At 48.7% G+C, this 14290-nt stretch overlaps 1 long non-coding RNA gene across 1 annotated transcript in view; it reads left to right on the top strand.

Annotated features, from left to right (window-relative positions):
- Positions 1-237: 237 nt before the first annotated feature.
- The window catches only part of LOC144273671 (uncharacterized), a 28812-nt gene continuing 14759 nt past the window's right edge, over positions 238-14290 (top strand). The window contains exons 1-2 of the long non-coding RNA XR_013347779.1: positions 238-339; positions 12746-12981. This is a non-coding gene — a long non-coding RNA (uncharacterized LOC144273671). The remainder of the gene's footprint in view (positions 340-12745; positions 12982-14290) is intronic.

The following is a 14290-nucleotide window of genomic DNA, read 5'->3' on the forward strand; positions in this document are numbered from 1 at the left end:
CACATTTAGTTCACTGATTAGACATGGCCCCAGCTGGTGGGAGGGTTCTGTGTATATTGACTAGGAGCAGGTGGGTCTTACTAAGAAAATAAGTACGTTATTAATGGAAAACTTGGTCTGGAACAGAGATTCCATGTCAGTTAGAAGGGAAGAGCCATCCTGCTCTTGTATGCATGTGTCAGCTACAGTGTGAAATCCTCTAAGACAGTCATTTCTTCTTATTGGAAATAGGAGGGATGAGTTCTTCAATAATGATTTAATAAGCTCCTGGGCAGAAGAAAGCTGCGGTGTCTGGGTTAGAATTGATCTCCCAGTAGCAGAGAGCTCCTCTGGGAACCGGTAAGTGAGCTGGTTGCAGGTTTTCATCCCTGCAAGACCATGTATTTCTTCACTGGGGCTCTGATGGGCATCCTTCTTTATTATTTTGTAGGAATGTTTGCTGGGTATACAAAGCTAATACTATAGTTGGAGAGCTAGGAACAGCAAGGGTTGCCTAAGTGTTTGAAAAACCCCAAGAGGGTTTTAATAGAGTCACTCATAACTTTACAAATTTCTGTTTTAATCAAATTTTATTATAACCAGCCTTGCACCAAAATGGCTGTTACTCTTGTGTTATGGGAGAGGATCAATAGAAGAGCCTGATCTGCCTTCTCTGCACTGTTTGTTATTTTGACCACTTGAATCATGGCCCTTGTAAGGGAAACAATCCCATAGACTTTAAAGCCAGAAGGGACCATCATGATCATCTAGTCTGACCTCCTGTGCATTGCAGGCCACAGAACCTCACCCCCCCTCACTGCAGTAATAGACCCATAACCTCTGGCTGAGTTACTGAAGTCCTCAAATCATGATTTAAAGATTGTTACAGAGAATCCACCATCTACACTAGTATAAACCTATCTTTATAAGAGAGTTGTTCTGTGCACAATGAATAAGGCAGAGGCCTTAGATTTCTTGGTCTTGTCTAGCCTTGTAGATCCAGATAAGAGTTTTTCTATTAACCCTAAGAAATGCCATTTAAAAACTTCAAAAGCAGGTTGCACAGTTAAGCAATCAAATAGTTAAATTTGCATGTGCAACCTTGTACTGTGTGCCATTAATTACATACTTAAATGTGATCTGCTTATTTATGGGTTTAGTGGCAAGTTTCCTTAGTGAAAGGACAGGCCAGAATTGTAAGACCTCCTTTTTTATGATGATTAAGCTGATTGATGCCTAAAGGTGCAGAGACAGCTGAGCTGTGCATGTATGGCTGGCAAAGTACTCCTCACGGCAATGGACCAAGATATGTTCTGAGAGATTCTAGAGGTGAGTGGAGCTGGGAGACAGTGTGGCCAGGCCATGCCATCCAGTCATTCTCTAGTAAATTAATCTAGAAGCAGCCTCAGGCCCTGATTCTTCAGATTGCGATCAGGTGCTTAACTTTATGCCCCATGAGTAGTACCATTTAAGTCACTGGGCCCGATCCTTACCTGGTGATGACTTCAGCACCAACTCTCCCTAATTGAGTGTGTGGCCCAGGGACTGGTCAGGCACATGTTTAAGTTAACACACAACAAGTCTTTGCAAGATCAGGGCATTCTAGTGTTAGGTATGTATCCCCAAAGGCGTGACTTCTCTGGTGGCTTTGGTCTCTGGGTAGGATTTGACAGGGCCACCAGCCAGCAAGGATGACTGCTTCAGGAGGAAAAGTTGCTCTGTGCAACTCCTGCTTGTGGACTAAGCAAAATCTGTTTATGTGGCCTTTTTTTTTTTTTTTTTTTGAACAGCCATTCTATCTGAAGTTATGATTTTTTAACTCTACTGTGGAGCATCAGCGTGAGCCTTACAAACATTTAAAAGCCTTTCAATTTGCAATCCAGCAGGGATCTGTTGAACATATTACCCAGCCATGATGCATGCTCATTTGGGGCCTTTAATAGGTTTCCTTCATTAGCGCACATCCACTTGAGAGAGGCGCTCAGCGTAGATCATATAGATGTTCATGCCGACTAGAGGTGTTCGTTTAACGGGCTTATTCTCTTAACGAGGCTAATAACCATTATGATGTGATGTTCCTTATGGGGGTTTTAGTCACTCCTCCTTGACAGAAGTAGGCAGGTCAATAGCGCCTATATTACATGTTCTGCCTTCCTTATTCTCTGCAAGACACCCTTCTAAATGTAAGAAGGAAATTCTTTCATTGTTGACCTTTGTCAGTTCTTTTCATTAGGCAAAATATTGCTGCTGCTTCTTCTGTGTGACTTTCAACAGAGGTGAAGCTGACCTGCTTTTTGTGTGTCCATCCCATACCCAAACCTTAACATGGCTAATTACATCCTATCTCCCTAATGCTGCCATTTCCCTTGCCTACTGAATTCTTCCTCGCTTTTAGCTCTAAATTGTTGTGGCGTGTTGCAGCACTCTAACGATTGTGCGTCCGTGGTGGTGGAAGTATTCCTGTATGTTCTCTGTGCAGTTGATAACCTGCAGACCCTTACAAGGAGCAAGCAGTTATGGGCCAGATGATTATCTGGGATAAATAGGCGTGACATTTCGCCAGCAGAGTATCTGGCCCTATATATTCACCAGCATCATCTGCAATATAAGTTGAGGAATGAGATTTGTTAGGGAACTTGTATCTCCTCAGCTGACTTGGCACAATAACAAAATACTGGGCCTTGTAGGTCCTACTTAAATAGTGTTGTGGGTTCTTAAAAGGGAATTCAAAATACTTTAAAATCTGAAGGATCTTCCTCACTGAAGTGACATTCTCAAGACAGGTCAAACTCTGGGGATGCTCCAAGTGTTTATCCCCTTATGAGTCAAAGATTTGACTGTAGTATTTTCACACCAATATTTTCCCTTGTAAATTTTGAATAGTTTCTTTTCCATACACTGCTCTGGTTACCACACAGCAAACATCCTTTCACCTGGTTTTAATGGTGATTTGAGGAATTACATGTGTCAGGAAATGTTTCCCGTGTGGTTACTGGCCACCTTTATGTGTAGAGTGAAGCGGTGATGCTCTACAGTCACCTACATGCCCAGATCCTGGGGGAGGAAGGGGTGTTAAGTTAACAATTTGTGGAGTAGAGATTTGATTTTCAGCTTTAGATATTCAGGTCATTTACTATTTGACATACTGGAGAATTTCCATGTAATTACATATTAGAACACTTACTCGCTCCAGCCACTAGGAACAGGATTTTGAAGTGTTCGTCAATGAAAGCAAAGTTGAACCAACACTGAACATTTGTGAAAATCCCACCCTAGAGCTCAAATCGGTCTCAAACACTGGAGCGGATCTGACGTTCCATCTCATAGACAATAGCAGTGCCCACATATGTGCCTTGAGAGGGTACACTGCCAGGTGGCTAAACATGTGGACTAAGGGAGACAGTCTGAAGTTTCCAAGTGGTGTGATGCTTGTGGTCCCACAGTCCTAACACTGCTAGACTGATTGCTTCTCCTTCCTGGCCAGTTGCCTCAATGTTGTGTGGGGGCAATAATCCCAGTGGTTTTAATTCATGTCAAGGGCAGTCTAGTGTAAGTAGATATTCTCAAGGAGCTGTGGGGTGGGAAACCACTCCTGCCAGTTTGCAGATGTTGTAGAGACATTGGCCCTGATTCTCCAGAATGCTGCACCTCATGCTACTAAAGCTGATTAGTAGTGGTTTATATGCCCTTGCACTGGTGTTTAATGCTGCACGAGGTGAAGGACAATAGTGACTCAGGCCCAGCATGTCCAAGCTTTGTCTGTATTTGAAAACTGGCACCAGAACTCGAGTGATTTGAATTCAATCTGGTTAGTCGCATGTGAACCCCTAACACAGACCTGCTCCTGTCCTGATGTAGCTTACATGGTAAATCACCAGCTTCAGTGTGACTTTTAAACTGGTTTATGCACATCTGTGTCAGGGGCTTGCATCAGTGAAACTAAATCTGCTGAGCTACACTGGTGCAAAACACTACATGTGTAGACCAGTCCTTAGCTTGCCCAGTCTGAATGGACTAACTAGGAACAGAACCCAGGAGTCTAATGTTAAAATTCTATAATACACAGGTTGAGAAGAGTGTGTCTGTACATCTGGGTATAGTGCTTAGATTATCCACAAATAAAGTTTGTTTTTAAGTCATATGGTACACAGAGTACATAATCAGCAATAACCCAAATTTAGGTGAATAACTTTAAGAATACAGTTTAGATATTGGCATCCAAGGATTGGGCTACAGGCGCCATTCAGGCCTAGCCTGTTGAGTTTTTCCCCATCCACTACTGTGCAGAGCTGTCTGGTTTCCAGCCCAAGGAAATGGCAGGCCTTTGTGGTTTATTCCCCCTTCCCCTGTGCCAATCTGTTCCCCTAATCAATGACTGAGAATAGATGGAGTGCCTGGAGCTCCTTGTATTTATTACTCTGGTTTCCCAGGCAGTCAGGAGTCCCCTCCCCTGGCCAGTGGCTCAGTTATCAAAAGCGTTAGGCTTCTCGAGCAGCTGTCCCTCCCCACCCTCCGTTTAAGGACCATGCTTTGACTGCTACATTGATCAGCCAATACACATTCTGTTAAGTGAATATCAAGGCAGATTTTTGGACACCATCTTGGTTTGGATGTTGTCTTGCATCTTAGCAACGTACCCTTCCAACCTCAGGAACTGAAACTCGTTATTTTATCATGACTGTAAGCATACTAGGCGCTTCAGGCCAATGCCTACGAGAGGTGGCATGGTCCAGTGGACTGGGATTCTGGACATCTGGCTTCTGCACTTAGGACAGAAGAATCCAATGCACCGCTACAGACTAGGGACCGAATGGCTCAGCAGCAGTTCTGCAGAAAAGGACCTGGGGGTTACAGTGGATGAGAAGCTGGATATGAGTCAACAGCGTGCCCTTGTTGCCAAGAAGGCCAAATGCATTTTGGGATGTATACATAGGGGCATTGCCAGCAGATCGAGGGACGTAATCGTTCCCCTTTATTAGACATTGGTGAGGCCTCATCTGGAGTACTGTGTCCAGTTTTGGGCCCACACTACAAGAAGGATGTGGAAAAATTGGAACGACGCCAGCGGAGGGCAACAAAAATGATTAGGGGACTGGAACACAAGTTATGAGGAGAGGCTGAGGGAACTGGGGATGTTTAGTCTATGGAAGAGAAGAATGAGGGGGGATTTGATAGCTGCTTTCAACTACCTGAAAGGGGGTTCCAAAGAGGATGGCTCTAGACTGTTCTCAGTGGTAGCAGATGACAGAACAAGGAGTAATGGTCTCAAGTTGCAGTGGGGGAGATTTAGGTTGGATATTAGGAAAAAACTTTTTCCACTAGGAGGGTGGTGAAACACTGGAATGCGTTACCTAGGGAGGTGGTGGAATCTCCTTCCTTAGAAGTTTAAGGTCAGGCTTGACAAAGCCCTGGCTGGGATAATTTAGTTGGGGCTTGGTTCTGCTTTGAGCAGGGGCTTGGACTAGATGATCTCCTGAGGTCCCTTCCAACCCTGATATTCTATGATTCTACATAACAAGGAGGGTGGACAAGGAAGGATGCTGATTGCAGGATTACGTGGTTCCTCAGAGCTGTACAATAGTCTTGATGGTTTGAAACAAACCTAGGGTGGGGTTTTGAAAGCTGCTGTGGTGGTGTAGCTCCCAACCTCCCATTGACCTTTGTAAGGAGCAGCATTAGGTCAGCAGAGTTTTGAAAATGCCTCTTAATAGCTTAGTCTGTGTGTATGTCCTGTTAAGGGACATCTATGTATGCTGGTGCTTCTGTACAGCCAAAAGTATGCCGTTTGGGAGGGGGTGCTGTGGGAGGGTGGTTTTAGAAGTAACTGGAATGAGGTAAGAGTGAAGGAGCACAGAGGAGAAGTTGGAAGGTCATCCCATACACACAGCACAAAACAATACCTAGTGCTCATCTAGCACACTGCAGCAGTAGATAGCAAAGCACTCTACAAAGGAGGAGGGTGGCATTATGCCCTGTAACGGGGTCATGACTCACCACCGCTGGCACCTCCTGTTGGTTGCTCCAGGAATTAGCTCATCAGCTGCAGAGCACGCTCTGCACATGGTGTCTCACCTATTGTCTGCTCTGCTGATTTGGGAACAGCCTTGCTCCCTGCTCATTGGTTCTGCTTCAGGACATTGCCCTCTAGCAGCACCCACTACTCCATTCTTTCCCCCTTCCAGGGGGAGGGAGGAGAGAAGGGTAATTACAGTCCTTTGGCTTGCACCTGCCTCAGTGGCCAACCACAACCCCAAAGTCTAGCCCCTCACCTCCAGGCAAGTTGCAGTCTGTCTCGGCCACACTCCTCTATGGCCAGGTGCTGGGTAAGGGAGGGATCCAGGTCCACCTGCTACTCTGGGTCCTGACCTAGGGACCCTCTAGCAGCAGCCTCTCTCTACCCTCCTTCACTCCCCTCTTGTCCACCTATCTTCCCTGGGCCACGGGCACCTTGACACTTTTAGCAGGGGCCGCAGCCTGGGAGGTAACTGGGCCAGAGCTCTCCCCAAGGTGCTACCTCCTTACCTCAAGAGCCAGTCCTCCTCCCTTGCTAGTCAAGGAGAGACTGCCCTCACCTTTACTAGGCAGCCTTTATATAGGGCCCAGCCTGGCCCTGATTGGCTGCCTCTTCCTTTGCCCTGATTGGCTCTCCTCAGGCCTTTGCTGATAGGCTGCTGGTCTGTGAAGCCTTTCTGGCCTGTTCCAGCCCTTTTTCTCATGGAGTGGGGCAACTGCACCACTACATGCCCATTTTACCTCAGTGTCCCTGTCAGGCTCCCTTCTTTTGACCCTTTGACTGCACTCCTGTCCCTGTTATTTCATTAGTTGTCCCCCGGACTCATTTAGTTTCCAGGTCCTGTAGATCCTCCCCTTAGGCTGCAGGGGGGTCCTTCAGCAGTGGGCGGGCCTCTGCCCACTCACTTCCTGGAACCCAATAGGTACATGCCCATTTTACTGATAGGGAAACTGCGGCACTGAGAGGGGCAGGGACTTGCCCAAGGACACTAGCGGGCCAGTGGCTGAGCCAGAAATAGACTCCCGGTCTCCTGAGTCCCAGTCCAGCACTATTCAGTAGGCCACAGTGCCTCCCTGTGGAGGTGGGGTATTCATGTGAGGTGAGAGAGGTGTAAAGGTGGGTGTCACTGGTAGCACATGAAAGGAGAGCAGGTCTATGCCGTGCTTGGGGCAAGGGGGTTTGAAGCTGAAGAGTCTCCTTCTACCCAATCTGCAGCCCCTGTCCCACAAACCACTGCCCCAGTATGAGAGGTGCAGGAGGGGGCACCTGACCCAAACAGTGCATGCAGCAGGTATGTCCTAAGCCAGCCCAGCTAAGAGCTGTGCTGTCCACCTCCACATTGGTCTTTATTTCGCTGGGAGGGCAAGGCGGGGGCCCCGTGTCTCTCAATGGCAGTGTATTGGTCTTTCCCAGGGTTAATAGAGCCTGGGATACTAATAGCGTCTCCCTGCATACTCTCGTGGGTCATCTGGCAGGGTCTGCAGCCCACTGAGGCCTTCCAACTCCCTGTGCTGCCGGTGCAGGAAGAGGACAGTGCAAAGCTCTGTCTGCATGTTCAAGCCCCATGAAGTGACCACAAAGGATAGCCAGGTGGCAGCAGATCCCTCTGATTGTGGAACTTGATCTACTACCTGTGTTCCTGGAAGCCTGTAGTCTGGGCGCCTGCTAACGTGCTTTTGAAAACCCAGCTTCCCATCTCTGTAAGGCTCCGTTATCTGTGGTAGAAAGTTGTTGCATCCTGTATCCCAGCTACATAACACCTCGTTATTTATGCTAACTAACAGTGGGGCCTTGTTATAATCCCCTGGAGGGGGGCTGAGGAGGAGGTTAACAGTGTGTCTGAAATTCAGATTTGAGAAATAAACACCAAAGAGCTTTTTGGAAGTGATTTGACTTCTGTCAGGTTCCTTTTTCACGCTGCGTGTCCCAACTAGCTTCCGGCCTTTCCCACCTGGGATGGACTGTAAACGCACTGGAGGGGAAACAGCTTCTCATAATAAATACACAGAAGAACGGGAGGGGGATGGTGGTCTACTGGACCCTGTGATGCCATGACACTGCAGCACTGGGCAAAGATCAGCAATCGCACACTGGGCAGAGGGTGAGTAATTGTGTGAGAGAGTCATTTACATGGATAAATAGGCTGCAACCCAATTAACTCACTTGCACTTGTAAGTTCATTTGAGCGCTAGACCCCAGCAAACACAGGCCAGTGCATTAACCCGCTTCACTAGCTGGATCTGCCCAATATGTAGCCACTATGCCCAGGAGCAGCTATCCCTGTAAAAGGACCTGTACATTTGTACATGTTCAAGTGGCTGCAATCCACCTCTCTAACTGTCTTCCTGGAAGCCTGGTGGCACTTGTAAGGTCTCATAGCATCACCACCATAGGCAGAGCAGCAAAATAGCCTCTCCCCTGCAGACTGGAACATGCAATACCTGTGTCAGGACTATCCAGGGCAGCTTTCCAAAGGCACTGGAAACATCATAGAATGTCAGGGTTGGAAGGGACCTCAGGAGGTCATCTAGTCCAACCCCCTGCTCAAAGCAGGACCAAGCCCCAATTTTTGCCCCAGATCCCTAAATGGTCCCCTCAAGCATTGAGCTCACAACTCTGGGTTTAGCAGGCTAATGCTCAAACCACTGAGCTATCTCTCCCTCCCATGGAAGCCTCTTTGGATGGTGGTGATGCTCTAACATGGTGTTTTGCTGGGTGAGAGTGTTGTCGCTTGACTTCTTGCTGGAGAGCTGTTGTGAGTGGAATTTCTGTAGAAGTTCCAAAAACTTTCCATTCAGCAAATGTAACTTGTGAAAGGCTTTTTCTCACTGGCCTCTGTTGTCCCACAAGCAGTTAGCATGTCACTGAGCGGTGGTGAGGTACTGAGCCTTGGCCCAAGCAAGCATGGGATCCAGCACTGAGATCCAGCACTTGAAAGAGAGAGGAAAAGGGGGGAGAGAGATGGCTTTCCCAAGAACTGTTCTGCTGTCATGTTGATTAGACTTGTCTCAAGTGTCTGAGGACCAGCTAGCTGCTTTTCTTCTCTCTGAGACTAAAGATGGTGCCCAAACTGGAACACAAGATCTAAACTTCCCTGTATTTTAGGGGCAGATCAGAGTTGGATCTAATTTTGGAGCAGCATGTGGGCTCATGTCCAACTTGTACCCGATATATTCTGTACTTGGCAGAATTCAGTTCCAGTACCATAGGCTCCTACATGGGGTAGAGACAACATTTTTTCCTTTTGTCTTTGCCAGGACAACACAAACACAGGTTAATTTGTCCCATCTTTAAACTGTTTGAATGCTGGATAAATAAGTACCTTGTAGTGCAGAGTCCCAGCACATCATCAGCTGGGAGCACACACAACCCTGTGTGGAGCAAGGAAGAAAACAGCTCTTCCCCCTCCCTCCTACTCCTCCCAAGCCCGAATGTCTACACTGCAATTTTGTAGCCCTGCAGTCTGAGCCCAGCAAGATTGAGTTGGCCAGCCCTGGGGCTTTTACTGCAGTGTAGACATGCCCTTAGGCTCTCACCTGCACAACTAAGGTCCCCCAGAAGTGGGGAGTAGGCTCAATATGGTTTGGTGCCCCTTAAGGGCCGAAAATAGAATCCCGGGGTCCTGTAGCTGCTGTGTTTGACAGCATGATTGCAGCCAAAATCTGTGTCTGTAAAGCACTTTGGAACAGCCTGAGTAATAGACAGTAGCACTTACCACTGTAGACCTTAAAGCCCTCTTGCAAAGGTGTGTGAGGTCGGCTAGAAAGGGCTGTGGATTGCAAGCCGGGAATCTCAGCTCTGTGTCAGGGACTCACTGTGTGACCTTGGGCCAGCCTCCTAAGCTCTCTGCACTTGCGTGCCCCACTGTTCACTTCCAAGGATCCCACCTTTCCCAGTGCTTTGGGACCCTTGGATGGAAGATGCTTTATAAAAGCACAGCATCACTCCCCTTTGCAGACTGGGGCTTTGCACAAGCAAATGGGGATGCTCAGAGATGGCCAGACATTTTTACAGCACCGTCATTAAATTCAGCCTCTCCCATGAGAAGTACCAGGGCAAACACCTGCCTTGATAACAGCCTCCCAGCCAGCTGACGCCACAGCAGAGTGGGGGTTAAATTCACACTCTTCTGCAAATGATGAATGACTCTTTCTGGAGAAGGAGGCTGGGGTCTGTCAGGTCTGCTGAGTGTCGGCTTTCCCAGTATTGGAATTTAATTATCTCAGTTTCCTGAGGAAGGCACAGGAGGCCTTAGATGGCATGCTGAGGGCAGGGATTTAGCAGGGACGGCAGGAAAGAAGGAAAGAAAAAAGCGGCAAGAGACTGTAACCTGCTCTAGTTATTGTGATCTTTCCCTCGCGCGCACACATACCCCGCTCCCCCATCTCGCTCTCAAATCCCGCTGAGCTGGTAGCATGGACCAATCCTGCCTTCCTTCTCAGCCGCTGAACCAGGTGAGTACCTGGAACAGGTGCTGATGCATCCCAGGCTGCTCTCACACCCCAGCTCTTCCCTCTTCTCCTGCTGTTTCTATTTCTGCAGATTTTTCTTCCTTACTGGACAGACAGAGGGCAAGTGATGGGTTGCTCCTAGCAAGGTCAGTCAGGCCCAGGAGATATTGCATCTATCTCATTAGCAGGACTTAACTCCACCACGTACCACCCAGTCCCTGCGGCAGCTTAGGGCAGTTCCTTCACTTGCTTGTGTCCAGCATTGCCTTGGTAGGGGGCAGTGATGATAGTCATACATGGAATCATCTTCCCTCCCCACCCCCTTCAGTTCAATCCCTATTAGTAGCAGTAATATTACCTAGTGCCTAAGAGCCCCAGTCATGGATCAGGGCCCCAATGTGCTAGGTCCTGCACAAACACAGAGGGTCCCTGCTGCAAAGAGCTCACAGCGGAAGGACCACGAATACCTGCATGGGGGCGTTCTCTGGTCTGTGTTACACAGGAGGTCAGACTAAATGGCCTTGATGGTCCCTGCTCATTTTACAGTCTCTGAGTAAACTTGAGGATCCTCCTAGATTGCTACAGTCAGGCCCATGTTAGGCCCTTATCATGCATTCTACACGCAGGCGAATGTTCCCCTGACTTCAGCGAGAGCTGTGCCTGCTTCGGACAGCATGGCTGGGCCTTTCCCCAGGTCCACCTAGGGAACTGTGAAAAGACAGGATGTGTGTTTTTAGCCATGGCCTGAGTCTGTCATGGTCTCATCGCACCCCTGTAATCACCTGGCTGTTCCGGGCCGGCGGATGACACTTCCTGCACAGTCCCGGGGCCAGTCGCTCTGCTGTTCGCTTCGTGCTGTGCAGGAGGCTTATTGCTTTGCAGGGCCCAGGTGAACATCTTCATTTTACCTTTATGACAGCTAGTGTCCAAGCGCCGTCACTGCATGTGTGTTGCATGGGTACTGGGCTGATTAGGGGCCTGGTCTGGACATTGCAAAGTGCCTGCAGCTTGTGTTGAGTCCATGCTGAGTCGTTGCCAGGGTGGGCGGGGGTGGGGGAGGGGGGATGGGTGCTCAGATCCCCCCGAGATCAGTTGAGGAAACGCCCCTTGCAATATGATGTGCAACCACATGAGCACGTGAGGTCTAACAGGCTTTGTCACCAGGGGAAGAGATGGAAGGTTTGGCTGCTCTTGGGGTGCCCAGGACCCAGGATGGTCATTTCTAAACCTAGTCAGAGCTTCCCAGAGAGGAGAACCTGCTCGGGCTGACGTCCTGCGGATCTCTCCCTGTCGCTGATGAGAACTCCAAAGCCTAAAGCAGAGGAAGGAACTTTTTCTTCGGATTTTGGTGCATCTGCTTCGTTGTCAGCTTTGACAGGGGAATCCTGAGCGTGGTAGTTGGCAGACTAGCAAACAGCATCGTCAACTTCGATCTGTTTTGTTCTTGGGATTCTGCCTGGTTTCCGGGGAGATGGGTTTGCTGTGAATAGCAATGTTTGCGTCACACTCTTCACCTGTGGAGCGCAAAGCCCCACACAAAGGTGGCCTAAGCATCGCCCTCTGTATTGTGCAGACTGGGAAACTGAGGCACAACAATTTGGACAAAGCTGAGCTGTGAGTAAATAGCACAGCTGAAAGCAGACCCAAGTTCTCTTGGGTCCCAGTCTGGAGCCCTAGCCACCAAACCATCTAATAGGCCCATTTAGCTACTTACTTACCATAGGATCTTAAGCAGGGCGGCTTGCCAGCAGGTCCTCTCTTTAAAGGAGATTGGCTGTTCCTATGGTAGGAAAGGGAAGTGTCCCTGTGGCTCTCCTGCTGCTCTTAGCTGCTGTTGTCTGTTAAATTTGGAGTAAAAGAACTGGAGAAGTAGCGGGTGCCCTGCTGTGTTTGCATAGCGCATTATTTGGGAGCTTGGTTTGGCTTGCTGTTGAAGGACTCAGACTCCAAACTGTAGGGGACACCATTCATTATTCTGCAGGAAGTGTGTGTGTCAGGGCACGGGGGAAGTCTTGGTTTCCAAAATAGTTTCTCCTATCGCTGTAAGTCTCCTGTTTTTCTCTGGTAAAGGCTTCTGAGCCGCCCACTCCCACCTTGCACTTAAAATGTGTTCTGCAAGTTAATTTCAGAAGGTTCTCTGCAAAAAAGACATGCATGGCATTTTCCTGCTGATTTGACTTTTACAAGGGAGGCTAGACCCAGGGCTTTGTCAGCAAGAGGAAAAGGTGTACCGTTGGGGTTACAAATCTGCCCAGCATCTATCTGCAACTGGGAGGCTTGTTTTCTTCCCTGTTTATTTTAGGACGGGAAATATCATGATAGAGACCCTTCCAAGCTTCTCTGTAACCTTTCACTGTGACTTGACAAATGACGGCTGAGTGAATGGATACGTCATTCATTACTGATTGACATCCCAGGACTGAGATGCGGCCATCTCTGGGGTCTAATGCAGCAGCACTTAAAGATGGCATGTTCCATCCCAGAAGCAACAGTTTTTAAGCGGTGGACCAAGTGATCTGGGAGCCTGTGCAAAATCAGGTAACATTATTGTCCTGCAATTTACAGACAGAATTAGCAACAAACACCACATGGATCAGTTCGGGGGCTTTAGGTGGGAGGCAAAATGGAAATGCACTGAGGGGGGGCAGATCCTCAGCTGGTGTGAATCTGATCTGGTCCATCCTACTCCTCCATGCTCTCTCTGTGAAGTGGTAGCCTTCCCTTGGGGTAAAAGGGCAGTCCTTCCTCCCTGGGCCTGGGAAGGGACTAGCATGTTCAGTGGCATAGAACTGAGATCTCAAACCAATGATTGGCTAGCAGGGAGGTAGCTCTGGGGTGAGGTCCAGGCTGACTGGACAGGGCTGGGCTGCTCCCACTGAAGTCAGTGGCAAAGTCTCCATTGATGACAGCAGGACCACACGCTAGCAGTGCCTGCTTAGGGAGGCCTGACCTCGCCCAGTTCTGAATGTGGAGCATGCACCCTTCCTCCTTTTGCTCTTGGGCTACAATGCAGCGGAGTTTATGGGACATGAATCCCCTCCCCTCTCCATTGCTGGAAGGCAGTCTGGTGCTGGAGCGGCACAAGGGAGGAGCAGTCTGCTGGGGCTTTCAGCAGCAGGAAGCCTGTACTTGCATGTGTGCCTGGCTTTACTCCCACAGGCACCACTGCCGTTCCAAGCTATTAAAATCTAAATCTGAGCTGTGCGTCATGGCGGAAGTTCTGTCTCGCACCCCTTCGGTACTGAGCGCGGCTGGTCCTATGGATGTACACGCTGACCCGGGACTGTGGTTTGCAAGGGGAGTACATGCTGAACGATCCATTGCCTTCCCTCTGCCTGTGTTGTCCATGATCTCCCAAGGAAGACGTATCCTCATATCTCTGGGTACTGCTGTAGCAGGTGCATGTGGCTAGAGAGTTCGAGCAGTATCTTTAATAAGTCTGGTGAAAAATAAAACACACAAACCCTACAGAGACAAAGTACCAAGAGCAGAGGCCAGATCAAACTGGCACCAGCTGAAGGCCTGACCCTTCTTGTGCATTTCCATTTTAGCCCATACACCACATACATTTGCCTACTCCCATTCCCTGGCTTGCCTGCAAGGTCCCTGAGCACCATGTGTTTGAAATTTTATTAGGCTGCCTGACACCATTGTGGCTGCAGTCTGGCCACTTTGTGCCAGAGTAACACATTTGCGTAGTGCGTGTTGTCTCCCTCTAATGGCTAATCCATATAACAGAGAACAGTCTACTACTGCTACTGGCTCAGGGAGTAACTCCATGGGCTCGAGAAGTCTGGGCTTTTGGTGCTGAAGGGCCTATGGACAAGTCCCACTCATGTCCCATGCT

This window comes from Eretmochelys imbricata, chromosome 13, assembly GCF_965152235.1.
Source record: "Eretmochelys imbricata isolate rEreImb1 chromosome 13, rEreImb1.hap1, whole genome shotgun sequence".
Classification (NCBI taxonomy): domain Eukaryota; kingdom Metazoa; phylum Chordata; order Testudines; family Cheloniidae; genus Eretmochelys; species Eretmochelys imbricata.